The sequence below is a fragment of the Manis pentadactyla genome, chromosome 10 (assembly GCF_030020395.1).
Source record: "Manis pentadactyla isolate mManPen7 chromosome 10, mManPen7.hap1, whole genome shotgun sequence".
NCBI classification, from domain to species: domain Eukaryota; kingdom Metazoa; phylum Chordata; class Mammalia; order Pholidota; family Manidae; genus Manis; species Manis pentadactyla.
The window spans coordinates 48,413,488-48,441,404 of NC_080028.1; the positions used below are offsets into that span (position 1 = coordinate 48,413,488).

The 27,917-nt window shown below is 37.0% G+C and overlaps 2 pseudogenes; both read right to left on the bottom strand.

Annotated features, from left to right (window-relative positions):
• Positions 1–23,143: 23,143 nt before the first annotated feature.
• LOC130679337 (olfactory receptor 6C2-like) lies at positions 23,144–23,726 on the bottom strand (annotated as a pseudogene).
• A 699-nt stretch (positions 23,727–24,425) lies between these two features.
• On the bottom strand, positions 24,426–25,366 carry LOC130685141 (olfactory receptor 6C76-like; annotated as a pseudogene).
• Between the last annotated feature and the right edge of the window lie 2,551 nt (positions 25,367–27,917).

Consider the following 27,917-nt stretch of genomic DNA (forward strand, 5'->3'; position numbering starts at 1 on the left):
TTGGCCCAGAAACTTGAGTTTTAAACCAATGATTATGGGGTGATTTCTTATTTCTTAAAAGCTAACTCTGGCAGAATGTGATGGGGCCTAGGATGCAGAGAAGAGTATCTTTGTGAAAGGTGACACCATGAGTCCAGGTCTAGGATTGAAAATAAAAAACATTCTAGCCTGGACCACTGAGGTCTATGAAGAGAAATGTGAAAGATGGTAAAGAATAAAATAGCCAAATATAGAAAATCTTTCTTTGAGAAATGTTAGTGAATATCACACCTTATGTTCTTTCAGTAGTGGAGACAATCTTTTAGGAAACAATTTTGAGTCTTAGTGGATTCCTTTTCTATAAATCCAAGGCTTCTATGTGTTTCACTGGTTTAATTTTCTCAATGTCTAGGACTTTAATTTGCTGAGAACTGTTGGCTTCTATCAGCTTAATTTAGCTGTATTTAGGATTTACATTGTATTATGTATTTCAGCACTAGTCTTGTTTTGCCATCTTAAAGATGGTTTTATTATCTCAGTAGAATTAATCAGACCACCACTATCTGGGTGATGAATTCATGTCTAGGTTGTGCTTTTTCACTTTGGAAAGAATCCAGTGAATCTAAACTCTAAACCTTAAGGCTTTAAAGTATTTTTTTCAAACTAGACATGGATCCCCATGTGTCCAAACTTGTATGTTTACCTCTTAAGGGTTAAATCCATTATTTTTTACTGAAACAAGCTAATTATTATTTGTAAAGATTATCTTATTTCTGCTTGAGAGGAATAGTAACATATATGCTTTTTTTCTGATACAATTATGGATGTTTGCATTGAAAAGAAGCAATGGATACTATTACTCCATTATTTTCCTGTTATTTCAATGTTTCTCACATAAGATATAATAATTTTTTCATTGCTCAGAGCCATGTTTGAGTTGAGCTAAGCCCCTTTTCCTGGAAATTTGATTTCCTGTTCTCTTGATATATCACCTCAGAGAAAGTTTATTTTGAGTGAGAGTTGAAATGACTCAGCACGTTTATTTCAAAAAGCATTGAAATGATGAGTTTGGGTCCTAGATTTAATGTTAACAGTGGTTTAAGAATGTTAATATTAACAAATTGTAGAGAAGCGTAGAGTAAGTAAAAGTTTAAGATTATGAGCTTGAGGACCCACTGCTCTTTCTGGTATATTAAAACCCATTTTCAACATTCCTTTACTTCTTTGAGATAAATGAGGTTCTTTTGATTAAGTCTGTGAAGACTTGTTTCACTTGCTTGTTCCTCAGAGTGTAAATAAATGGATTTAACATGGGTGTAACTGAAGTAGTGAATACTGACACACTTATCAACTGCCACTTCATCTTTTGCTGAGGCTTTGACATAGATGAAGGTACTATTCCATCTGTGGTAGAGACCATGATCATGTGAGAAGAGCTGGACATAGGGACACACAGAATCACTAATTAATTTTACATGTTATATAAAGTGACTATAGGCCATGCATACAGCATTTGCTTCTACTGCTGTGGCCAAAGAGGCCATTTTTATTTCCCTTCATTTCATTTCATTTTATTTTATTTCATTTCATTTCATTCCATTCCATTCCATTTATCTCATTATCAGAATATCATCATCCAAATAACAACCACTGCTTTCCAGTTCTGCTATTTATCCCTAAGTTTCTACATCAATACCTGACTTTCACCACTATTTTTACTCTGATATAGAACACAGTGTTTGATAAGTACTATATAAACAAGTTATATACTACAGTGTTAAATAAAGGAATTATTGGCTATAAAGAGAAAAAGAACTGACAGATATCACCTCACTTATTTATACTTTCACAGCCATGAAACACAAGGAAAGACAGGGTGAGATACTGGTTGGAAGGTACTACTGGGGGGAAAATATTTTCCCAGCCCAGGGCAAAATAGCTTTGAAACTGAAATCAGTCAAAGGGAGAAATAAAGTGGGGGAAACCAGTTTATTCCTTAAGGACTCATCTACTTTTGCTCGCCTGTGTCTCTCATGACCCAGCTGCAGAAAAAGGGGACACCATCCAACCTTTCTGGTCCAGATATGCCCTTTCTCCCCCTTTTAATTACCTATTGATATAGAGATGGACTATTTATCTCCATCCCTTGGAAATACCTATCAATATGGCACTGAGGCCAGGCAAAAATTCTGGAAATGTTGCAATTTTACCCGCAGCCCACTCCTCCAGAAATATCACCTCACAATCTACTTGCTCCCCATCTTCCGCAATGGCATGTGTGCAAGAAAACTGGAGCACTGTGACCAGACTAATAACATACAACAACAACAACAGCAATAAAATCATGATAATCTTCAAGCTGGAGGATTCAGCTAAGTCCAAAGTCCTATGCAGATTTAGCTCATAGCTTGTACATTCCATAGGTGGCCAGTAGCTGAACGGGTAGGGAGTTCAGAGTGATCATCTCATGGCAGCTGCAGCCGGGGGGTGCATCCAGGCCACAGGGATTGTAAAAGAAAATAACGTTAAGGGAAAGAAGATACATATTTCAATGACATCAGCATAGGAAAATCTTGTCCATCAGGCAGGATGCATGCAAGAGAGTGATCCTGTGATAGGACAGGGGCAGGAATGGGATCTTGTCCTGGTCTAGCACACCAGACTTTTCACCCCCTCCCTGTGGGAGTTATAGTGGGTCAGTATATAGGGCTGCAGAAAATGTACTGGCCATAAAGATAAAACAAAACTTCCCCGTAAGATGCTCTTACCTCCTTGATGTTTGGGTACATGATCATGATCTTCGGGGGCCACTCTGCTGTTACTCAAGAAACACACAGGAAGCCAGCTTCCAGATCTTTTCCCCAAGGCTCCAGAAGGGTCAGCCAACACTAGCCCATGTGTCAAAATGTCCAGGGCCACACCACATCCACTCAACAGAATCTCCAGGGTTTAGTGCAGTTTGTAGCTGGCAGCAGGATGTTGCTCTGCTGGCCATATCCTGACTTCAATTACTTCTCTTTGGTTTGCACATACAGTTGTATAGGAGAGGCAGCAATGTGTGTGAGCATATCTTATGGCTCAAGGCTCCTTTTTGGGGTTTCTCATTCAAATACTATCCATAAGTGAACTGACCAGCCCCATAGACTATTGGTGTCCTACTTCAGGCCCAATTTCCACAAACCACTGCACCTCTCTATCATGCCTGCCCTGATAGGGTGATATGATACATGCAACTTCCACTTTATTTCTAATTGTTGCGCTCATTCTTGTAACGCATGTCCAGTAAAGTGGGTGCATTGATCACTTTCCATTACCTGCTTATGACCATAGGCTGCAAAGAGATGCTCTAGACCCTCTTTGGTCATTTGCTGATCTGCATAATATGCAGGAAAAGCAACCAACAGTCCAGTAGCTGTGTCCACACAAGTCATGGCATACTGGTATCCTTCTGATACTGGCAGAGGCCCAATATAGTCTATCTGCCACCTGACAAGGGGTATTGGCCCCTTTACTATTGTCCCATGTTGCTGCAGGACTCGGTATAAGTCCCTTTTAGAGCACACAAGGCACTCCTTCTGGGATCTGCTGACTTCTTCAAAGGTCAATGGCAAGCCCCATCAATGGGCTACAGTGCACATTGTCTTTTGCCCTGCGTGCAACAAATGCTGATGTAACCATTGGGCCACATCAGAAGCAGGCTTTCCTTCTAGCCAATGTACCTGTGTCAATGTGTCTGCTTCATCAGTCCCTGGGGATGCCAAAGGCAAATGGCCAGTCACATGATATACAGTAACTGTCTTAGTCTGATAGGAGGCCCATAGGTCTTGCCACAGCTCTTGCCTCCAAAGGGGATGGTGACCAACCATCCAGTTGGCATGATACCATGTTGGTAGCCACAGGGCCAAGCCCCATTGGATGGCCCACTGCCAGTGCAGACAAGTATACGGAAGGGCTCCTGGGTGATCACCAGCTATACTGCCTGCAACTCAGCCATTGACTGCTCTTCTCCTCTCTGTCCTCCATCCATATTGTCTCAGTCTTAGGATGGAAAGCCATAGCCCTTTACTTTGGGGGCTGCCCACGACTGGAGCTGTCTGTATACCAAGCATCTTCAGGTTTAGGGGCTTTTCCCTCCTGATAAGGACTCTTGGATACCAATGGCTCCAAAGTAAGTTCTTCCTGCTTTTCACTGGTGTACATCACTGGCCCCAGTAAGTGTTTGAGTTCTCCACTTAAGGGGCTACTGGAGAGGGCACCATGCTGTTGTAAGTATGCACCCTATTTGGCCAGTGTAGGTGTCTGTGTCACATCACTACATGGCCTTTGGTTCCAGTCTCACCCCCACCCTGTCATGGTATAGGTGGTTATCATCTTGGTCAGAGCAGTTCCGGTGATGGGCTCTATAGCCAGCAAGGCATGGTACACAACAGCCAGTTGCTTCTCTACTATTCCATAGTTGTGACCAGAATCCAACAAGTTGGCATGTCCATTCAAGCCTCTGCCAAAGACCCTATCCATAGCCATCTTTAGTTACATGTACATCTAACTCACAGGGCCTTGATGAGTCCATTACCACTTAAGGATTGTATGACCTTGACTGCTTGTTTAGCAGCAGTAAAAGCAGCTACACATGTCTCATCCCAGTCCCACCTGATGCCCTTTCATACCAGGCTGCTATAAGGGCTTCAAAATTTGTGCCAAGTGTGGGATAAACACTCTCCAATAGCCAAAAAATCCCAAAAACTCTTGTAATATTGGTGCATGATAGAGGTAGGGAAAGCCTGGGCCTTGTCTGTGACTGCTTCTGGGATAACTGCAGTTTATCTGAGCAGACAACCCCCAAGAACTTTACTGACAAACCATGTTGCCACAGTCTAGGAACTGCCCCTCCTAAATCTGCAAGAGAATCAGACATGAGCATGATATCATCAATGCAGTGATTCAGCCACACCATTTGTGGTTTCTTCCATGTGGCCAAGTCCTGGGCTACAAGTCCGTGACAAACTGTGGGACTGTGGAGGTATCCCTGTGGAAGGACAGTGAATGTCCACTGCCAGCCTTCCCCCATGAAGGCAAACTGCTCCTGACTTCCCTGTGCTTTGTTAATAGAGAAGAAAGCATGAGCAAGGTCCACAACATAATGATGCATCCCTCGTTCATGACTGACGGTGTCTGTAAGGGCTGCTCTAGAGGGGACAGCAGCATGCAAAGGGGGTGTGATTTTATTCAATTTCCTGTAATCCTTGTCATGTGCCAAGAGCTGTCTGAATTTTTCACTGTCCACACCAGGGAATTGAAAGGACTATGAGTGGGCTTTATGATGTCCACCGTCTCCAGCTTCTGTACGGTTTCTCCAATTGCCTTGTGTCCCCCAGGCAATGTATACTGCTTAGTATTTGTCACCCACTGAGGTACAGGCAGAGCTACAGGTGGGTGCTTAGCATGTATCCACAGGACTGCCTTTACCACACATACCCTCAGTTTGAACTCACCTGCAGTGGTCTGTAACCACAGGTCCTGCAGGATATCTACCCCCAAAATATATTCAGGGATGGGAGAAATGTACACAGTATACTCCCTGGGGGTAAATGTCCTATCCCCAATGGGATTTGGGCTTTCCTCACTCTACTTGCCTTACCCCCATAGCCATCTATCACAGCAGGGGGCCCGGGAAAATGCTCAGGGTTGCCATAAATCAGAGAACATTCAGCTCCTGTGTCCACCAGCAGCAGGACATATTATACATTCACTGGGGACCAGTGAATTGCTAATTGTACATGTGGCCTCCAGTCCCCACCACATCCACCAAGGTGGAGGCCTTGACCTCCTCTCTGTCAAACGGCAATGCCCAACCATCCTCCGGTGGGGTTGAGGGCCCAGGCAGATCCTGAGTACTGTTCCCCAGGAAGTCTTCCAGTAACACAGGCTGGACATGGTGTTTTGCCTCTGGTTTCCATGTCCTGTACTTTGGAATTGCCTGCACTATAATTTCAACCCTTCTTTAAATATAAAATTATTTATATTAGAAACTTACCAAAAATAAAGAAAGAAAAGTAAAAAAGCAAACAGCAATTGCTGAGCACTTTCTACATGCCAGTAGTATGTTGTGACCAGTTTTCCCATGGATTACTTGTCTGGTACATACTCTTCTATCACCTGTGCTTCTCCAACAACATTTTTGTGGTGGTGTCAATTGTATTCTATTCATAAATATATAAAATATCATTTGAAATTAACATTTACAGTTGTTTACAGATTAATTTTAATCAATTTTAATTAAGGATTATATTTAATTAATGCATGGATTCTCTTTCTACCCAAAAGCCAGAATTATAACATTTACTAATAAGATCCAAAATGTTTTGACTTCTTGACTGCTAAGAGTACACTCATGTGATGATGATGTTAATACTTAGAAAGGAATATTGAATTGAGGAAAAATTCTTCAGAAAGCTTCCTTCAGAGGTGGATACTCACTTTCCACAAGCCAAAATAACATATCTACACATTTGAGTGGATTCTGTTTCATGATGCAACTTTCTTCAGTATGAACTTCTCACTCCTGTCCTAACTACCCCTTGGCTGATATTGATATGTTTTTTTAAGTTTTGGCTTAGTGTCATTTTTGGTGAAAAGCTTTCTTGTCTAGGCTAGATGCCTAGTGCTGGCATGCTGTTAAAGGTACAACAACTCTATGAGCACCACCTACTTCCCACTATACACATACAGATCCATACTCAGGACTTGGCTGTGAGAAGCAAGCTGCCTGGAACAGAATTCACTCCAGGGATGAGGTGCTGTCCCAGCATGTGTTACTGAGAGCACACCAGCCATGGAGACCTGCACCTGAGGTTAGAAGCAGTACAAAAGGAGGATGTGAGAGAGCATATTTGTATGGACACCTTTGTGCTATTTATTTAACTTCCAAATTTTGCCAAGGTCTACCCTGATAGGTCTGCTTAGCAAATCACCACAAGTTTAGTGGCTTAAAATAACAATTTCACAATTTCTGCAGAGCAGCAGATCAGGCAGAATTAATAACTGGGGCCTCTACTGTAGGGTTTCTCACAAGGCTGCATTAGAGGCATTGGTCGGGCCCAAGCTCTTATCCAAAGCTCAACTGGGGAGGAATCGGCTTCCAGACTCATATGATTGTTGGCAAAATTCAGTTCTTGGCAGGCTCTTAGAATGAGGGTTTTGTTTCTTGCTGTTGGTGAGAAGCCTCCCTTGGTTCCTTACCCCATGAGTCTCTCTGACATAGCAGCTTGTTTCATCAAAACAGCAAGGTATAGCATAGGACCATCTTAATTCAAAACAGTACCAGTAATGGCAGTATATGGGCAAAGGATGACTTTATAGGCTACAGGACCAGATCATGTGGCACGGTAGCAGATCTTTTCAGGAAGTAGTCATAGTTTTTCTTTTTTTCAATTTCTGTATTGATGAAATGTGAGCTTGTGAGTTTCACATGGACTCATTTAGCAAATGTTTATTGTTCTAAGTTAGGAAATACTTTGGCATCAAAATGGACAAAGCCTTGTTGTTAAAAACTCACATTCAAGTAAGATATAGGTTCAAATAAACCAAGTAGAAATAAAGGATTTCATTTACAAGGGAATGTAATATATGAATTGAATTCTAAAACCATAATTCGTGGTAATAATTGAATTTTAATGGCTGTAAAAGAATTTGCCCTAGAATGGACAAATCCCTTCTGACCAGCTTTGTCACCTGCTGCTCATCTTATGATTTCTAAGTATTTGGTTTCCTCCATTATTGCTTTCTTTTTAATTCAAAATTGTAATTTTGCATTTGTTAGTGCTATTTTAAATGTTCTTGAATTAAAAAAATAAAGACGTGATAGGAAAGATGTTCACTTATATAATCCTTATCAGGATAGTGTTGTTTCCTTTTAATACATTAATGTCAGTAGCCAACTTTCTACTCCATTAAATTGACATTTCCATTTAATTTGATTTCATTTTTCATTTACTAGGGTTTGATTGACTACTCAGTCCAACCCTGTACCAAACAATTTTCAGGTGCTACAAAAACAAAGGTAATGGACTGATCCTATCCTAGCTTCTCCGGAAATTTTGTTTATTTTTTGTCTGTTAATAGAACAATTGTGATTCAATAGTGTTTTTCTGATATTATTTTATCCAGAATCTTTATTTATTTTAAAAAGTCTATTATCATTTAAATAATGTTATTTAGTTTTGCTTAGAACTGTAAGATTAATGTAAAGAAAAAAATGAATGTAATAGAAAAATATGTCAAAGCAAACAAATTTAGAGCACAATTTAGTGCTAATATTTAGATGTAGTTGAAGACCTTGGTTTCAATTTAACAATCTGAATTACTGAATCAGAAACTCATTAAATCAACACTAAATAAGTGCCCTTTTTTATAGGAGGAGGGAGAAAAAAGAGGCAATTGTTGAGTATTATTCTAGATACATGAGTTTTTTATTATCTATTATTCACAATCTTCCAGGGTTGTAATTAAGATCATCATCACTTTAAGAAAGGAGAAAACAGGCTATAGAAAGTTAAGTAACTTGCCTATTAATCCCTCTATTATATGACAGGGTTGAGAATGGAATGCATAGCTGCCTTGGCTGCATTACCCAAGCCCTTTGCATTCCACCATATTGCCGCATATACAGCAGAGATGAGATGAAAATGCCTTTGACCATAGAAAGAAATAAAAAATATATGTTGGGTAATTTAAAATATATTTATATTAATGATACTTACAAAGTATAAAGTACTTTAAGGGCTTGATTACATTTTAATTACCTTGTTAGTAATGACAACTAAACATTGTCATTTTAAACAATATAATTTCTAGGAATTTTAGTAGTGATTTTATGTTCGCAGTCTCGCATGATCAACACTAAATTTATCGGCCTCCTTGTAGTCTGTCATTTGTCAAAGTGACCCAAGACTTCTCCTTTACTTACTGCATCCTCAATAAAAATCAACCAAATATTCATTGTGCATCTACTATTGTCCTGTCTCTAGATTAGTTCTTGAAGGTGAAACAGTGAACAAATAACAAAGTCCTTATTCTCCAGGGTCTACAGTCCAGTGAAGAAAGTGAGCAATAAAAGATAATCACAATATTAAGAAAGAAGTAGCCTAGAGCACAATGAGAACACATAGTAAGCAGATCTAACCCTATCTAGGGGTCAGGAATGGTCTTCATGAGGAAGTATCTGTATCTTCCTCCATCAAACACCATTTTGCACCATCTCTTAATCTCACTAAGAGATGTCTTTCAAGTAAATTTTTAGCGATGATAAAAATTTTAAATATGTTACTGTTGCTTTGAACTTTTGTGGACTAAGAATAATTGTGTGGGGAACATAGACTTGAAGGAAAGTTTCAAGAAGAAAGCATGAAATTTCCATCTGTTAAAACTGAGCTTGTCCATATACTACTTAAATAGGTATCACTGAGTTTCAGTTTTCTGTGATATTTATACTCCTTTGGATATGATTAAGTTTTGTATAACAGTTTTATGTAAAATCAGTATTTATAAAATGCCAAATTTTTTTTTCCTAATGAAAACACAATGAAAAATTATGATGTGGACTAAAGTATATTATTTACAAAAATAATTTTGAGGCAATACTCAGTCAAAAAAGTTTGAAAACCGTATATGATGTATTGATGTTTTTAAAAGGTGTTACTATGTAATAATGTGATGCATAAGACTCTGACCTGATTGTCTGGTAGCTTATAATCAAGAAAGGCATTGCCATCTCCATGGTAGAGAGACTTAGGGAACCTATCTCAATTCATATTACCATCCAGTAGGAGATCCTAAGAATACAGCTTTTTTCATGGTTTTTCCTGCTAGGATGCTTCCACATGCTGCTCTTTTTGGCTCATATTTGGCCTGCTATTGGACAATGAAATAGTCCATTTAAAACTCTGGCAAATATAAGCTTGATTAATTAAGCCTCTTTTATTATCTCTGGGCTTTTCCTAGGTCCATTTCCAAACTCTGGATTGTCTGAAGATTCAGACATTAGAGGTGTTTTTAGGCCTTGGATTCTCAGAAATGGGTTTGGGACGGACCCAGAGGTGGAAGGATAAGGTGTACACTTAAGGACATGCTGATAAATATGGCTGTTGTCCATATGTATACACACACACAATCTCGCATATAAACATATGGTGTATCCAAATAAAGAAGAATATCCTTAATAAAAATCACATGGTCAGACCTAAGAAAATAAAGTACACCAGACCACTTCTTTCTATTTTGTGATTGATTGTAGAAAAAAGAAACTACACGTAGAAAAAAAGAGAACACTGCACATCAGCTGCTCATGTTCTTCCAGCCTAGAGATATGGAAAGAGAAAATTGGGTTGACTAGAGATAAGACATCAGAAAATGTTAGTAAGAAAATAAAACTTTGTACATATATCAAATCATTATGTTGTTCATGTTAAACTTACACAATGTTATATTTCAAGCATATTTAAATAAAACTAGAAAAAATGAACATTATGTAACCACACCAAAATGTACATCTGCTAATACTTACAGGAAATTACAGATTTAGTTAATATAAGATGCACACTGGCTGAAGGGATAGTGAAGATTCAAAGACTGTAATGGACAAAAGACCCCACTAAGAGGCAGTATTGCATTTAAGATATGCACACAAAATTATTTTTGTTGTTCTACAATGCTGTTTGTATATTACAGCATAGATCTTAAATAGAAAAGAACTGAGATATGAAAACTCCATCAGAGTTTTTATATGGAAAGATGTTCTAAGAGAGTAAATATTTGAAATAGAGAAATGTAAGAAGTTTTTATGAAGTCACATAGATCTGGATAAAATATTGGCTTCACTCTACCATGTACTTATCATCTGGGATGTTTCCTCAACCAAGTAAGTTCAGGGTCATTGTCTATGAATGGAGATAATAATAAAATGAAATAATACAGCCAGCACTTAGGGATGTTATGTGTGGATTCATTACTGATTTTGAGGCTTAAAATAGCCTTACAAATCAAAGTCTGAGAATTGAAATATTATATACATATGTAATACATAGATACATATGGTACAAAACAATTTTGCTAAAAAGAACCAAAGTATAAAATCAACTTTAGAACAAAGTCTCTTATTTTAATGCAAAAAAAATTTAATAGTCTAAGTTTACTCACTATGGTCTGCTCTGGATATTCATATATCAGGACACTTAAAATCAGACATAATAGAGGAGGAGACATTACACATATAGAGAGCTAAATCAAATGATCTCTCTCCAACTAATTGTTGTTTTTCAAAAACTAGACATTTGTGTTTATGTGGAAATGTAAAAAGACACTATTATATTGGCTAGCAATAGCACCATGCTTATACTAAGCATTTTCAAAGTTTTCTTAAGTTTCTTAAGCACTCTAAATGACAAGAGTATAGGGGAGGAGAATATTTTCAGTGTTTTTAAATTTTTCTATTTATAAATTATTGTGCATAAAAACAGGTTTGAAAATTGGATCCTACTGTCCACTACGCTTAGAGACTACATAGGATAGTTTAAAAAAACATTGAAACTACATATCTGTAATGAGATTTGAAAGATTGGCAATATATGACAAAACAGCCATTCTTCGGGTTCTCTGAGTCTTAGTGGAGATGGGAATCTTCAGTGCCCTTCCAGAAGGCTCTTGAGAAGGGAACAAAATGTTAAACTTGGTAATTGGATAGGAAGGATAAAAGTGGATAGAAGACAAGATGTAAATGAGATATAGACACAATGATGTATGTGTTTGTGGGGCGGTCTGTGAAGTATGTTAAGGAATGAACTGGAGAATCTGTCACTGAAGACACTGCATAAAAACAGACAGAAAAGAAAGTCAAGAATTCATCACTACGTAATGCAGTTGGAAACATTGATCAGCAGATGGCACACTTGCCTGGAAACCTGTTTGGCGGCAGGGAAGAATTGCTCTGAGACACTACCAATTTCATGGCATGTCACACATTGTTTTTTAGGAAGCATGGTGAAAAGAGGCTTCCATATTTACACACTCAATTTCTTCAGTTAACCCATTCATAAAATTGTCATTTTTCAGTGAGAACACTGGAAGAATAGTAGGCTCTATATAAGTACAGAGTGATTCTAAATTAAAAATCCCAGCTTTAGAATCTTGGAAAGGAATAATGAAATTAGAGGATTAACATCCGATTTTAAGACTATAAAGCTAAAATAATCATGCAGTCTGCTACAGACAAAAAAAAAAAAAAAATCAACAAAACAGAGCAGAGAGCTCATAAATGACCCCAGTAATTTTTGACAAAGGTGTCAATGGAATTTAATGGGTAAAGGAAAGTCTCTCCAACATATTTTGTTCGACTAAAGGTATAGCTATATGGAAATCTCTGAGCCTTGATTCATATCTCAGGCCCTATGCAAAAATTAACTTAACTAATTAGGTCTGGATTACAAACCTAAATGTAAAAGCCAAACTATAAAGTTCATTGAAGAAAACACAGGAAAATTTATTTGTGACCAGTTAGGAAAATACATTTTAGACAGAATGAAAAAGAACTAACCATAAAAATTATAATAAATATGACTTCATCAAACTTAAAACACCTGTTCATCTAAAGAAACCATTAAGAAAATGAAAAGGCAAACCACAAAATGAGAAAATACTTGCAATACATAAATCATATACCTGTATCCAGAGTATCTACATAATAATACTTATAAATAAATAATGATGATGATCAAATAAGCCAGTTAAAAGTGGGAAAAAAGACTTGAAAGACACTTCAGAAAATAGTGTATTGTAATTCCAATAAATGCAGGAAACTCATCATAGACATCAGGGAAATGCAAATTAAAACAGCAAGATAGCACTTAATGCTCATTAGAATGCCTAAAGTTAAAAAAATTATACCTAATCTGAGAGAAAATGCAGGGTAAAAGGACCACTCAGATATTACTGGTGAAAGTATAAAACTGTTCAACATCTGTGGAAAATCATTAAGCACCTTGTTTAAAATTATACATATATCCACCTTACGATCCATTATTTCCACTCCTTTGTATTTTCCCAAAATAAATAAATACATGTCTCACAAAATATCATACAAATATCAATGGTAATCTTATTCACAATAACCTAAAACTGGAAATGACCCAGGCATCCATCAACAGGAGAAGGGATATACAACTATAACATATTCATACAGTGGAACACTATTCAGCAATAATACAGGAACAAACTTCAAATATACAGTAAATGGATTAATCTCTAAAACATTATGCTTAGGAGAATCCATGCAATAACTGTGCCTATTATATAACCCATTGTTGCAATGTTTAAGAACAAACAAAACCATTCTATGAAGACAGCCAGAGGTGCTGTTGTCTATGGGGGGGGAGGGAAAGATGGCAATGCTCTGCACTCTGGTAGTATTACTGATGGTATCAAGGATGGACTTTAGTTATTTTTTGAAGTAGGCAGTAAAGATAATAATGATAATAAACATTTGATGGTGATATATATAAACATATGAATAATGTAAACTTGTTAATTTTTTCACAAAAAGCATCAAAAGATCACAGCCTTTCTGAAAAAAAAAGGATATCACCATTTTTATTTTACTTAGATAAACAGATGAATAGTATGGTTAAGCCCCCAAGGTGTGTCTTAGTGGAATGAATAGTATAAAAAAGAATTTTTTTGATTTCCAACCCAAATTCAATCCTTCCACAAAACTCCAAATTTGCAGGCAAGACCAAGCAGATCATAACTATTCTCCTTTCTACATTCCATCAATTACAAAGCCAATGACCAGAAATGGAGAAAAGAGTAGTGATTTTTGGGTGTCTTCAAGGTGCTGGGTACTGGCTATCTAGCCAAATCGTACATTTTAGTAGTTCAGGAGGATTGCCTGGGCTCTGGTGTACAATGGCTGGCCACTGGACATCAGATGCCTTACTTTGTCTTTCTGTGTCTCAATCTCTCTCCCATCTATTAAGCTGAACTAAGTGGAATTACTTTCTTTAAGGTCAAAAATGGTCAGTGCTGACAATAATGTTGCACCAAATAAAAGAGGAAAACTGATTGCTCTCAATTGTGTTTCGATATAATCACGTGGAGGGGTGGCATAGAGTATTATTTTTGTCTTCCTTACAATGGGGGAAGCTGGTGTGTCCAGTCTCAGCCTCAGTATATGGTAACTCCAGAATTAGAACTTGAATCTCTGACTCCAAAGTCATTACTATCTCCTCCCTACCATACCCTCAGCCACAGTGTCTGAGAGTCTGCTGAAAATATCTAAGCTTTTTTCTTCAGAAAAATTAACATAATGCCGATCCTGCTTTCTGGGGACATTTTATAAATTAAAGCAACACAGATTCAATCGCTATGAAATGACCTTTGTTTCCTTCCACCCCCCACCTCCCCAAGATTGATCAACTCCCAGGAGTAGCTATTTGCCATTTGGTACCCTAGTGTCCTGAAAGAGTTAAGGAAACTTGTGCATTTGCATAATTTACAAGCAGGGAGTAGCTGGGGACTGGGAGAATCTGGTTCAGTAGGCCATTTAGAAATTCATTAAAATTTAATCATTTTTCATGTATTTTTGGTTATTACCAGAACCTGAAAACACCAAAAATTTGTTTCTATAAGTAGAAAATAACATAAAACTGACATACTTACATCCATGAGTAAACACAGTCTTAAACATAGAAACTTACTCATGTATTCAGTGGGCAAGTTAATTGAACTGAATAGAAGTTGCTGTGGAAACAGTGTGGCATGCCTTAGTGCTTAGTGAGGGAATGAACACTACTAATTATCACCAAATGTGTATCTCTTCTTTTGCACTATAGCTTTTAACACACCATCCGTGTAAGGAACAGGAAGTTGTATTTTTTTGAGAAACGTGGATGTTGCACAACACATGGAAAGGTTTTTCTTGAGCTCAGACCTTCTCATAACTAAGAATGGATGCTCTGATTTCCAATCAGCAATTGTGTGGTCTTACGTTGATGGAAGTTTTCACTTACTATTTTCTGTTTTTAATGCAGAACTGTTGTTAGATTAAATTTACTCATTAGTTAATCCCCGCTGGGCTTTGGGTAATGTAAAGAGCACATAGTGATAATAATGGCATATAATGACAATATTTCAGTTATAATATTCTGTACGAATATTTCCAGGTAAAAGACATATGAATGCATTTCAAATCAAATATGTTTCATTTATATTTCCATTGGCAAAGTAACATTGCTATTTCAGAAAACAGAATGGAATGTAAATGATCATCCCTCCAGTTTTTTAATGCCCCTTTAATATCATCACCCGGTCTTCTAAATATTAGGAAAGACATCTAAATATGCTGTGATTCAAACAAAATGTGGCCCATGAATGTTCATAGCAGCATTGTTCATAATAGTTAAAAAGTGGAAACAACTTAAATGTCCATGAAATGATGACTGGATAAACATAATGCAGTGTATCCATACAATGGAATGTTATTCATTCATAAAAAGTACCTGTAAGATAAATTCTAGCTGGAAAAAGCAGGCAAAGAGAGGCAACAAAGGGCCAGGTAATTTATTTAAATACCCCCGGGTGATGTTCTCTCGGCCTGGGTACTACAAGCCGGAGGAGTCACACAGGGTTAGGGAAGTGGGGCGCTTATAAGGGATTAGGAGGGGGAGAAGTGGGCAAGCTATCCTAAGGGGTGTTGAGAGGTATGATTGGCTAAAGGTGACATAATAGTCAACTAGAAACTTTTTTCCTTCCAAGAGGGAGGAGGCTGACATCCAGGTCTTAGTTGGCACGTCAGGATGGAATTCAGGGAGAGCTGTCCCCTTTCCATATACAGCACGGACTGTGGGGTCTGGTCTGTTCTCCCTCTATGGCATCTCTCTGTTCTGTTTGCATGTCCTTGTTTTTCCTTTCTCCAGCCTAACTGTAACAAACGACTCATAGACTCTACAAGACAGATGAACCTTGAACTGGTGAAGGGCTTTCCCAGTCCACGTCTGCAACCCACAGCCCACTAGCACAACCCACATGCTAAGTGAGAGAAGCCAGACACAAAAGGCCACACACGCCTTTCAATGATTCAATTTATATGAAATGTCCAGAATAGGCAAATCCGAGAGATAGAAAGTACATTAATGGTTGCTAGGAGCTGGAGGTTGGGAGCACCAGGGGGTCACTGCGTAATTGCTATGGAGCATCTTTCTGTGGTGACGATGATGAAAAGGTTGTGAAATGAGGTAATGGTGATAATTGTACACTTTGCAAAGATACTAATAGGCACTGCATTGTATGCCTAAAAATGGTTAAATGGTGAGTTTTATGTTATGTAAATTTTACCACAATAAAGTGTAGTTCTGCAAGAGATATAAAAATAATTGCAAGTTGTATTGGAAGACTTAATGCCTTTCAGAACCTGAGTCCCTGCTTCATGACTGTCATCCCACTTTGAGGAAATCCTTGTCTTGTTAGACGGGAGACTGAAGGGTGAGAGGACATGATAGAATGTGTTAACAAGAATAATGCTCATTGCATAGCTGGTGTACTTGGTGAGAGTGCTTTTTAGTTTAGAAGAATCACAGGGAATCAAAGGCAGAAGGCCCATGTCCCAGTCACTGTGCCACCTCTTATTCCAGGAACACAGAGGGACAGGCTGCTAGGTGTAGAGCTGAGAAAAATCACCTGTTAGCATTTAAATGACTGATTTCCAACTCGTCTCTGACAAGCAAGCCACAGAGCAGCCAACACTGAAGCTAGCAGAGGGAAAGGGGTGGATTAACAAGTATGGTACAGGCCACAGTGGAATTAAATACAATCCTTGAAGGTAAAACAAAAGATACAACAGTTCTAGAGAAGTTCCAGCCACAGCCCAGGCTCCAGGCTCACTTCAGCACCCAGCCAGCCCCGTGGCCCTAAGCTCCAGCCCCACACTGTGTCCACAGGCCCAGGAAGGCCCCTGCAGACTCAGCTTCCAGGCCCACCCAAGCAGCAGGACAAACCGTGTGAACCCAGGATACGGGACTAAGTATCCTGTCATCCCAGTCCCAGACAAGCTCTGTCCCCATGGACACAGGTGCCACTCCACTCCAGGGGACCCCAGCAGCAGGCTGGCCCCCACAGACTCATGAACAGGCCCATTCCCATGACTCAAGTTCATGCCCCACCCCAGCTCCAGGTCAGCCCCCATGCAGCAGGCTCGCCCACTGCCCTCCTGCAGACTCCAGCACAAGCCCGCCCGTGGACCCAGATGGGTGCCCAGAACCTCTGGGCGGGCTGACTGGTGAAGGGCTTTCCCAGTCCACGTCTGCAAAGACTGGAAGCAGCATCTGCTTCTTCAACCGTACAGACCACAAAAATGCTAAATAATCAGGCTAAACACCACAAAAGGAAAAGTAAATAAACCGCCACTAAACATCCCCAAATAATGGAGCTGCTTGGTTTTAATGGATTTCTTTCATTTCAAACTTTAATACTTCCACCACTGCACCTTTTACCTCCAGTTTAAGATAATGCTACTTCACACCCCTGAGTGAAATTGCAGTGCTTCAAAATAATTACTAATTATCAAGGTTTTGCATTTATTTATGGACATAACATTTTTTTCTTTTAAAAACTTTTATTTAAATGGCTTCTAAGTCATTTTTAACCTAGTTTCCCCTCGCATCCTTTATACAGTTTTTTTATTAAGGTATCATTGATATACACTCTTATAAAGGTTTCACATGAAAAACGATGTAGTCACTACATTCACCCATATTATCAAGACCCCCCAACCCCATTGTGGATTCTTTCCTTTCTTCATCAACAAGCACTCTGTTACTATTCAGGATAATTCTGACAACTTTGCTTTTGAGAAGAAACTAGTACTAGCACTACCTAATGTATCTTCTAGATAATTTTTATATGTTTAGATATTATTTCTTTCCTTCCTGAACCACAGCATTGAAAAAAATTGGAGTAAGAAATGAACAAATTCGATTACTTGAAAATATTTTTATAGTTTCACAATGAGGGAAAACACCACTTATGAGGTTGCTTTGAAAGGAGAAAGAATATGCTTAAGGTGAGAGTAGGATGCAATATTACATGTCTCTGATAAGGTTAATATGACTGAATTATAGGCACAAAGCATTGAAATAAATTAGAAGCTGTAGTTTTAACTCCACAGTAAAGAAGGTTGGGGTCACGCCACCTGGCTTAGTTTCTTGGCTCCTACTCCTCTGTGTTCTTCAATTTTATGTGCTGATGATCTAAGCTTTTTCTTATTTTAACTTACAGGTTTTACAGCTCATTATCTCAATTAAGTAAATAAAGATTGTTTAATTCTGCTTTACAAATATATCAAAAATAATAGTTACATTCACTAATTATGTAATTTTCATCAAATGAAACACATTATGAAATGTCACATAATTACTTTGGTCCTGATAATTACTTTAGAGTCTCTTGTGCCAATTTCTTTATTCAAATATTTCTTATAGTGATTTCAGTATGTAAGAACTCTTTGGTGAACACTCCAGAAGGTTATGCTGATAATAAATATGCTCCAAAGTTGGCAGGAAGATGATAAGTGCAGTATCTCTTCTTTCCCCTTCTCAAAACATAAAATCTTAAATACGCTACCACAGGACAGATTATGGTGTGTAAAACTTATTACATAAATTCTGAAATGTTGAGTCAATTTAATTTTCTTCTTTGATGTCAATAAAATACCTTAACATGCAAAGATAAGAAGACACATTGATAAACCAGGAGTGCATTACTGCAGAGAGAGCACCCTGCTAGCATGTCAGCTGGTATTCTCCCAATTCCAGTGTCCTTTTCCCATCCTGCCCTCTCCAAACCACACTGCTGCTTGAAAGGCACTGGACTGGAGTGGGCTGAACATGCCTTGAAATCAGAACTCAGGCTTCATAACTTGCTCTCCATGATGTGTTCATCAATTTACTCAATCTTCTGCATACATTTTGATAAAACTAAAACATGATTTATAGCATTGGCAAGGGCATTAATAATAATGATTGGAGAGTCTGACATATCATTAGGAGTTCCAAAAAAGCAATTGTTTTCAAAATTATGCCATAGAAATATTTTAAAAGAGTATTAAATGGCAGTTTCAAGGCTTACCTTTAAATTTTAAGATAAATAATCCCTGAGTTTTAAATTTAATGTCAGAAGTAATCTTTTCAATTTTAATTCTTTGCCCTTTTTGTCTGTTATCCAGCAGAAGTAATGATTTACTTTGAAAGATAGTAATTTAAAAGGCTGGAGTATAATCAGTAGAGGCTTCTTTCATCTTTTTCTTGCTTCCTTGCTTGCTTTCCTGTTTCCATTCTCTCTCTTCTCTGTTTTCCTTCATTCCTTCATTCCTTCCTCCCTCCTTCCCTCTGTCCCTCCACGTCTTTCTTTTTTTTTTCTTTCTTCTTTCCTTTCTTCATCGACAAGCACTCTGTTACTATTCAGGATAATTCTGACAACTTTGCTTTTGAGAAGAAACTAGTACTAGCACTACCTAATGTATCTTCTAGATAATTTTTATATGTTTAGATATTATTTCTTTCCTTCCTGAACCACAGCATTGAAAAAAATTGGAGTAAGAAATGAACAAATTCGATTACTTGAAAATATTTTTATAGTTTCACAATGAGGGAAAACACCACTTATGAGGTTGCTTTGAAAGGAGAAAGAATATGCTTAAGGTGAGAGTAGGATGCAATATTACATGTCTCTGATAAGGTTAATATGACTGAATTATAGGCACAAAGCATTGAAATAAATTAGAAGCTGTAGTTTTAACTCCACAGTAAAGAAGGTTGGGGTCACGCCACCTGGCTTAGTTTCTTGTCTCCTACTCCTCTGTGTTCTTCAATTTTATGTGCTGATGATCTAAGCTTTTTCTTATTTTAACTTACAGGTTTTACAGCTCATTATCTCAATTAAGTAAATAAAGATTGTTTAATTCTGCTTTACAAATATATCAAAAATAATAGTTACATTCACTAATTATGAACTTTTCATCAAATGAAACACATTATGAAATGTCACATAATTACTTTGGTCCTGATAATTACTTTAGAGTCTCTTGTGCCAATTTCTTTATTCAAATATTTCTTATAGTGATTTCAGTATGTAAGAACTCTTTGGTGAACACTCCAGAAGGTTATGCTGATAATAAATATGCTCCAAAGTTGGCAGGAAGATGATAAGTGCAGTATCTCTTCTTTCCCCTTCTCAAAACATAAAATCTTAAATACGCTACCACAGGACAGATTATGGTGTGTAAAACTTATTACATAAATTCTGAAATGTTGAGTCAATTTAATTTTCTTCTTTGATGTCAATAAAATACCTTAACATGCAAAGATAAGAAGACACATTGATAAACCAGGAGTGCATTACTGCAGAGAGAGCACCCTGCTAGCATGTCAGCTGGTATTCTCCCAATTCCAGTGTCCTTTTCCCATCCTGCCCTCTCCAAACCACACTGCTGCTTGAAAGGCACTGGACTGGAGTGGGCTGAACATGCCTTGAAATCAGAACTCAGGCTTCATAACTTGCTCTCCATGATGTGTTCATCAATTTACTCAATCTTCTGCATACATTTTGATAAAACTAAAACATGATTTATAGCATTGGCAAGGGCATTAATAATAATGATTGGAGAGTCTGACATATCATTAGGAGTTCCAAAAAAGCAATTGTTTTCAAAATTATGCCATAGAAATATTTTAAAAGAGTATTAAATGGCAGTTTCAAGGCTTACCTTTAAATTTTAAGATAAATAATCCCTGAGTTTTAAATTTAATGTCAGAAGTAATCTTTTCAATTTTAATTCTTTGCCCTTTTTGTCTGTTATCCAGCAGAAGTAATGATTTACTTTGAAAGATAGTAATTTAAAAGGCTGGAGTATAATCAGTAGAGGCTTCTTTCATCTTTTTCTTGCTTCCTTGCTTGCTTTCCTGTTTCCATTCTCTCTCTTCTCTGTTTTCCTTCATTCCTTCATTCCTTCCTCCCTCCTTCCCTCTGTCCCTCCACGTCTTTCTTTTTTTTTTCTTTCTTCTTTCCTTTCTTCATCGACAAGCACTCTGTTACTATTCAGGATAATTCTGACAACTTTGCTTTTGAGAAGAAACTAGTACTAGCACTACCTAATGTATCTTCTAGATAATTTTTATATGTTTAGATATTATTTCTTTCCTTCCTGAACCACAGCATTGAAAAAAATTGGAGTAAGAAATGAACAAATTCGATTACTTGAAAATATTTTTATAGTTTCACAATGAGGGAAAACACCACTTATGAGGTTGCTTTGAAAGGAGAAAGAATATGCTTAAGGTGAGAGTAGGATGCAATATTACATGTCTCTGATAAGGTTAATATGACTGAATTATAGGCACAAAGCATTGAAATAAATTAGAAGCTGTAGTTTTAACTCCACAGTAAAGAAGGTTGGGGTCACGCCACCTGGCTTAGTTTCTTGTCTCCTACTCCTCTGTGTTCTTCAATTTTATGTGCTGATGATCTAAGCTTTTTCTTATTTTAACTTACAGGTTTTACAGCTCATTATCTCAATTAAGTAAATAAAGATTGTTTAATTCTGCTTTACAAATATATCAAAAATAATAGTTACATTCACTAATTATGAACTTTTCATCAAATGAAACACATTATGAAATGTCACATAATTACTTTGGTCCTGATAATTACTTTAGAGTCTCTTGTGCCAATTTCTTTATTCAAATATTTCTTATAGTGATTTCAGTATGTAAGAACTCTTTGGTGAACACTCCAGAAGGTTATGCTGATAATAAATATGCTCCAAAGTTGGCAGGAAGATGATAAGTGCAGTATCTCTTCTTTCCCCTTCTCAAAACATAAAATCTTAAATACGCTACCACAGGACAGATTATGGTGTGTAAAACTTATTACATAAATTCTGAAATGTTGAGTCAATTTAATTTTCTTCTTTGATGTCAATAAAATACCTTAACATGCAAAGATAAGAAGACACATTGATAAACCAGGAGTGCATTACTGCAGAGAGAGCACCCTGCTAGCATGTCAGCTGGTATTCTCCCAATTCCAGTGTCCTTTTCCCATCCTGCCCTCTCCAAACCACACTGCTGCTTGAAAGGCACTGGACTGGAGTGGGCTGAACATGCCTTGAAATCAGAACTCAGGCTTCATAACTTGCTCTCCATGATGTGTTCATCAATTTACTCAATCTTCTGCATACATTTTGATAAAACTAAAACATGATTTACAGCATTGGCAAGGGCATTAATAATAATGATTGGAGAGTCTGACATATCATTAGGAGTTCCAAAAAAGCAATTGTTTTCAAAATTATGCCATAGAAGTATTTTAAAAGAGTATTAAATGGCAATTTCAAGGCTTACCTTTAAATTTTAAGATAAATAATCCCTGAGTTTTAAATTTAATGTCAGAAGTAATCTTTTCAATTTTAATTCTTTGCCCTTTTTGTCTGTTATCCAGCAGAAGTAATGATTTACTTTGAAAGATAGTAATTTAAAAGGCTGGAGTATAATCAGTAGAGGCTTCTTTCGTCTTTTTCTTGCTTCCTTGCTTGCTTTCCTGTTTCCATTCTCTCTCTTCTCTGTTTTCCTGCATTCCTTCATTCCTTCCTCCCTCCTTCCCTCTGTCCCTCCACGTCTTTCTTTTCTTTTTCTTTCTTCTTTCCTTTCTTCATCGACAAGCACTCTGTTACTATTCAGGATAATTCTGACAACTTTGCTTTTGAGAAGAAACTAGTACTATCACTACCTAATGTATCTTCTAGATAATTTTTATATGTTTAGATATTATTTCTTTCCTTCCTGAACCACACAGCATTGAAAAAAAATGGGGTAAGAAATGAACAAATTTAATTACTTGAAAATATTTTTATAGTTTCACAATGAGGGAAAACACCACTTATGAGGTTGCTTTGAAAGGAGAAAGAATATGCTTAAGGTGAGAGTAGGATGCAGTATTACATGTCTCTGATAAGGTTAATATGACTGAATTATAGGCACAAAGCATTGAAATAAATTAGAAGCTGTAGTTAAACATTTAGATTATTTTCTTCTTTCATTTTACTGTGATTCATCAAAACTGATTTTTTTTAGAACAATGCAATCCTCTTCACGGAGTCATTAAAAGCTTGTTTCACTTGCTTATTCCTCAGGGTGTAAATGAAGGGGTTCAACAAGGGGGCAACAGATGTAGTGAGCACTGAGACGCTTTTGTTTACTGCCACCTCCTCCTTTGCCGAGGGCTTGATGTAGATGAAGATCAGCTGCCATAGGTGATGGGAAATACAACCATGTGGGAAGAGCAGGTGGGAAAGGCTTTTTGTCTCTGTTGGACAGAGGGGAACCTGAGAATTGTCCTGATGATGTGTGTGTAGAACAGAATCACACACACTAGGGTGATGATGAGTTCAAATACAGCCACAAGGATAACCACTTGTTCTATTACCCGTGTATCTGAGCATGAGATCTTTAGGAGGGGACCTGCATCACAGATAAAATGATCAATTGCATTAGAGTCACAGAATTCAAGCTGGACGCCCAAGCTAAGGGGTGGGAGAATGATCACCAAGCCAGACCCCCAACAGCAGAGGACTAATAAGGTACAAACCTACTGTTCATGATGGTCATGTAACGCAGGGGTTTACAGATAGCAATGTAGCGGTCATAGGACATGGCTGCCAGGAGAAAAATTCTGTTACCCCAAAGAGAACAACAAAAAACATTTGACTGGCACAAACATTGTAGGTAATGGTATTGTCTTTAAAGAAAAAAAAAAACAACTAAAGACTATTCTAGCTTTTACTGCTTTGCTATCATAAGATGTAATTCGATTTTCATACATCATATAGAAATTAAATAAATTGCAAGTTAAATTTGTGGATCAGTATAAATATCAATGTCCCCTGGTTGATATTGTTGGATCCTTAAATTAAAGTTTGTTTGTGTATCAGTTATTATGTAACCAGTAACTTTCCTCTAAGTATCATTGTAAAGAAAAATAGTTAGAGGATATATATATATATATACTTACAAGATTTAATAGCTAAAATATCAATGCCATGTACTTTTAAATAAATTAGGCAATAATAAATATAAACACAATGTATATTTTGAAGTGCATACACTAACCTAAGAAGTAACAATTGTCACTTTGTGTTATACCATAGGGTGCTACAGATCATTCCATAATGGCTTTGTGCTTAAATTCATATAAGGAGAACTTGTATGTAAGAACAGTGAATACAAAATAGCATAAACAATAGTATTACTGAGAAATGGATAAAGTAAGAAGAGAGAAGAAATAAAACAATTTATTCTTTATTGGTTCTCTGGCAAAAACTACTGGGTGTATATTTTAGTTATAAATTGCCGTCAGATCAATGTTTTTGAGGAAAGTATCTTTCTCAGAACATCTTTAAATGCTTGTTTCACCTGCTGGTTCCTTAAGGTATAAATAAATGGATTCAGCATAGGAGCAACAGAGGTATTGAGCATAGCTGCCCCTTTTGTCAATGCAACCCCTTCCTTGGCTGATGTTTTCACGTACATGAAGATGCAGCTTCCGTAAGAGAGAGAGACAACAATCATGTGGGAGGAGCAAGTCGAGAAAGCCTTTTTTCTTTGTTGGGCTGAGGGGATTCTCAGAATTGTCCTGAGGATGTAAGAGTAAGAGAGAATTACTAACGTCAAAGTGGACATAAGCGTAAGCACAGCTAAAACAAAGCTCATGAGCTCGAGAGTACTGGTGTCTGTGCAAGAGATCTGCAGTAAAGGAGCAGCATCACAGGTGAAGTGGTCAATGACATTGGAGTCACAGAAATCCAGCTGCAGCCCCATGGTCAGCGGAGGGAAGATCACCAAGAAGCCAGCCAGCCAAGAGCCGACTACAAGCTGGCAGCAGATCTTGTTGCTCATGATGGTTGTGTAATGCAGAGGTTTGCAGATGGCCGCATAGCGATCATAGGACATAGAGGCCAGAAGGAAAAACTCCGTCGAACCAAGGAGGAAAAAAAAAATAGCTGAGCTACACAAGCATTGTAGGAAATAGATTTGTCTCCAGTTAGGATGCTGATCAAAAATCTAGGGTTACGGACAGAAGTAAATGAAATTTCTAAGAAGGAGAAATTCCTGAGGAAGAAATACATGGGGGTCTTCAGGTGGGAGTCCAGCAGGGTGAGAACAATGATAGTGAGATTTCCAGTAACACTTAGGACATATGTGAAAAATAAAAAGAGGAAAATCACAACCTGCACTTCTGGATTATTGGTCAGACCCAGAAGGATGAAATTTGTTACTGATGTTCTGTTTCTCATTTCTGGTGGTTGATTTTTGACAGACCTTCCTGGCAAAATGAAGACAGACAACAATAAATCAGTTAGACAGGCATAAATATCTGCATCTACTTTTTCAAGTAATGATCGTATTTTCACAAGTATCTGGGAGACTAAATACAATGTCCTTCTATATATACACTCCCCTTTTGCCCCAATTTTTTAATGCCTCTTTTAAGTGTATCTTCTGCATTTAATGTGCATATTATTACTCTGAGGGCTGTCCTCTGATTCCTTGCTACAAATTTACTCTGCCTCCACCTCTTACAATTGCTGTGTGGAAAATCTGTTGATTCAACATGAATTCTTCTCACCCAGGCTTCATTGTTTAGCTAAAATATAGAGGGCATTATGCTTTTCTTAAATCATCTTTTCTAGGCAGAAAATCCCTGGTGATCATGTAGATCAGTCATCAGCCTCAACCTTAACTGACATTTTCCCATGAAAATTCTAATTGTTCATCTACAGAAGTAGTAATTAATATCTCCATCTGTGTATTTATTGCCTGTTCTTTTGTAAAGGAAGCAGAGATCAAGTCATTCTAACATTGTATTATGAAGTTTTATTTATAAAATTAGTGGCTTATATAAAGATATCCATATATTTTCAATCCCCTACACATTGTATTTCCAAATATTAATGGAGCTTCTGCATGCTTATCTTCATTCTTAATTTCCTAACAAAGATGTCTTTCCAGGTAAACTCAGTTAGTGATTTTCACTTTATTGTTTAAAAATTCTTAATAAAATAATTTTTGAAAATCTAGTTAATAGTTGAGCATCACATCATCTGTTCACAAAATGTTAATGCAGTTCAGAAGTACTCTCATACAGAATGTAGATAAGAAACATACGAACACTTTACGTATGTTATTTAAAGCTCTGATGGATACCTACACTAAGAATATGACTGGTCTTTCTAAAGTGTAAATGTACCAATATTAGGAATGTATGTCATGTTCCACACATCTTAGTTAATGGATAGAAATCACCTTTTACGGTATTTGTACTTTTCAGTTTGTAGATTTAACTATTGGGTATAGAGAATATAGAAATACATATAAGATATATAGAGACAATTTATTGAATGTATTGAATGGAGAGAGAAAGTGAGAAAGAAGAGAGCAGGACACCAAAGGCGGTTTCAATGCTCTGTAATGAATAGAAGTTGAAACATCAGATAAAAATAAACTGAGAATACTTACATACTGTCAGAGGATTGGTGGTTAGTGTTAAATATCGAAAGCATACTAATGTGTTCAATTGTCTTAAACTGGAAGATTTAAGACAGTGGGCCAATGCTTTATGGAGGAATAACTTACTTTCCTCTCTTGCCACAAATCCTCCCTTATAAACATGTCAATATTTCATCTAAAAACTTCTAATGGAACAGTTTCCTCATGTTTATCCCCACCCTTCTAATTGAGAATTGTGAAATATTTCACCTGCCATTTGAATACCAAATCTTCAGGTAGAAATTATTCAAGAAAAATAATCTAGAATTATTTTTTTATTCGTTTTCTGGTTGTTTGACACAGACAGGGCCATTTCCATTTCCTTTCCTTAGATAAAGTAAACACAGCACCTTTAATGTGTTTTGCTATAGAAATATCTTTTTGTTTTGGAAACATTCTTTAAGATGAATTCTTAATGACTTTTGGGAAAATAGTAATTGGGTACTCATGAATCATGTATAAGATCAACTTTGGAGAGTATATTTTAATTGGTATATTATGGGACCAGTGCCCCAGGAGACGTTTGAGGAAATTATCCAGCAGGAGGATGCCCAGGCATTTGGGGAGGGGGAAAGTTTAGCAAAAATAAACCAACATTTTCTGTGTTCATATTCCAATGATCCATGTATCATTCTTAACACTGTGGGAATTAGTTGAAAATAGTGAAAGGCAAAACAGAGAACTATTAAGGGAAAGCACCTGGTTCCAACGTCTAAGAAATAATTTAAAAACTATTGAAGACTTTTAAGATACATCATTCCAGCTAAAGTTTTCTAGGAAGTATTTCTCCTCTAATCAACTGAACTAAATAACGTCTAAAATTAGAAGCAACTCAATTTCACCTTTATGTTTCTCTATTATTTCCAATATATAAGCATGCAACCCAAGATTTATTTCAATAATGTTTACCAAAGATCTTCTTGTAAGCAAATTAAGCACAGTTTATTCCACAGTAAATAAATACAGTCCTAAAAGAAAAGCCTTCTTTGAAATAGTATCTTCTTGTTGAGCATATTATTTAAGTGAAAAACTAGGATTCTTACTTACTTTTGTATACTCAATAATGGTAGTGCAAAGATAGGTTTAGTTAGTAACGGATTATAAGAAATTTTACCACCATTGTAAGAACAAATATAATCTTAAAACTTCATAGCATGGATCTTTTCATGTGAAGAGGTTGTCTTCCTGTAATATATATATATATAATTTAAACACTCCATTCCTAATTAGGAAATGTTCATTGTAAGCATTACAAAGTAATCATTTGATATTAGTGCATACATTTCCAGCACCAGTTTT